General features: G+C 38.7%; 1 non-coding gene across 1 annotated transcript; it reads left to right on the forward strand.

Moving 5' to 3' along the window:
- The first annotated feature begins 1,294 nt into the window (after positions 1-1,294).
- On the forward strand, positions 1,295-1,432 carry LOC114817805. The gene has a single exon (XR_003765658.1). It is a non-coding gene; the product is annotated as a small nucleolar RNA SNORA7 (small nucleolar RNA).
- The last annotated feature ends 698 nt before the right edge of the window (positions 1,433-2,130 follow it).

Consider the following 2,130-nt stretch of genomic DNA (forward strand, 5'->3'; position numbering starts at 1 on the left):
AAGAGGAAGTCTAGATGACTGGAGGTGAACAGGAACTATTTGTCTGAGCTCTGTTTATCTTTTCAACAAACAAATGAAACTAGGAGGACTCTGAAATGCAGTCAGTGGAGCTGGCATAGGGACAAATAGCATACATTTCACTATTTTCTGCTTTTCAATTTCAGGGTCTGCATATTGCTTCTCAGAGCAAAATGATATTATTTACCTATATTATGATCCTTATTCTGTATTAAATTGTATTTCTGATGCAAATGCTGCTGAAATGATAGGTGGTGATGATTATCTAGAGTTCAGTTATGGAATCCTGGTGTGATTTTTTTTACTTTCCCTTCTTTTCAACCACATGTAATTAATCGCAAATTAAATCCTGGTATTCTTTCATTCATAGTGTTGTTAAAATCTACCCTTCCTCTCCCAAATGAAATCAACATAGTCTAGTCCCTTGAGATAAATTGTCTGAATTAATAGCTTCTCTCCATATTCAACCCATATCTTTTCAACCATTAAAATACATTGACAAATATCTTTCTTCTCTGCCAATATCATATAAATTTTGCATTATAAAAACCTAGAAGCCCTTTTGAAGACAATAAATGAATTGCTTCTGAATATTGAACTTGATTGTTTCCTATATGTGGATGGCTTTTTACAAAGCTGAACTAGAAATGAACATATTTCAAAAGTTACTGACAACAAAACATGTAATTTCTATAATTTGCTGAAAACCTCTGATCACATAAATTTATAAATGGCCTAATGTGTAATCTGCCACCCAAAAGACCTGTGAGTTGAATGAAAGAGATGAGTCAAGGATAACACAAAGTTTTTGAGTCAGGGAGGATGGTGGTGCTGTCTTCAGTGATGAAAGTGTTAGCAGAAGGATGGGATTTGGGTCGGAAGATAAAGAGTTCTTTCTGGGAATGTTAAGTTTGAGGTTATAGAGAGACAAACAGATACAGATGTCCTGAAGGCAGGTGGAAATGTGGCAATCCGAGAAGGAGACAAATCAGGGCTGGAGATGTAGATTTATGAATCAGCCATGTAGAGATGGTACTTGAGGCCATGGGAGTGAATGAGGGAGTGGATGTATATAGAGAATAGAAGGGGACCCAGAACTGAGCCTTGAGGGATTCCCAGATTTAGGGGAAAGGAGACAGAGGAAGAGTCTGAGTGACTGAGAATGAGTGCCTAGAGAAATAGGAGAACCAGGAGAGGACAGTATCAATGAAGCCATTTTATCTATTCAATTGATGAAAACTTTCTAAAAGATTTTTAATTGCGCTCTCAGGCTATGACCCTCTCAAGGCCACACCTGGAGAGTTCCCAGTACTCTAGCAGTGTTGACTACGGGAGGAAGAATCAGGCAGAGGTATATTCATTCCATTCCTAGCTTGGACAGTGGCTAGTGAGTGGAAGGCAATCTGCTACAAGTCAAAACTCACCTGTTCTGGGTAGCTGTGGCATGGGAGAGAATCAAGGGCCAAGACTAAAGTTTACTGCATGGAAGGAGGCAGTGGTAAACCTCTTTCATATATTTACCAATAAAATTCAATGGATATACTACCAGAATGATTGCAGATGGAGGTGGGGCATTCTGGGTGAGACGTGTCCATAGTGTCACTATGGGTCGAAGATGAATCGATGTTATGACCAGAAAAGCCTCAGGCTATATCATGGTTAGACTAATTTTGCAAGTCTCTCTGCTTTCTCCCTGCTTTCAGCCCCTTCCCTTACTTCCCTTGGAAGAATCATCTTCCAGCATCATTCAGCACCCATATTTCCACACCTCAAATACTTTCAATGTTTATCCATATCCCTCCCCATCAAGTGAATGAGCAAAATGTCTTCTTGCTTTTATATCGTAGCGAAATTCTATCAGATACAAAAACTTTTCCATTCCTAATTATGCTAACATAGGAGTGACTTCATGGGGTATTTATTCTATCAATAAATGGTATTTAGTGAACACTTAATGCAGAGCACCATACTAAACTCTTGGGAAAGTACAATACAATAGAATTGATTGGCATAATCTCCACCCACAAGGAGTTTACAGTCTAGAGGTATTGCAATGAAAACTTGACTTCACAAGTTCCAGTGAGGGCTCTGATAGAATGACTTTAAGAGCAG

The sequence above is a fragment of the Ornithorhynchus anatinus genome, chromosome 1 (genome assembly GCF_004115215.2).
Source record: "Ornithorhynchus anatinus isolate Pmale09 chromosome 1, mOrnAna1.pri.v4, whole genome shotgun sequence".
Lineage (NCBI taxonomy): Eukaryota > Metazoa > Chordata > Mammalia > Monotremata > Ornithorhynchidae > Ornithorhynchus > Ornithorhynchus anatinus.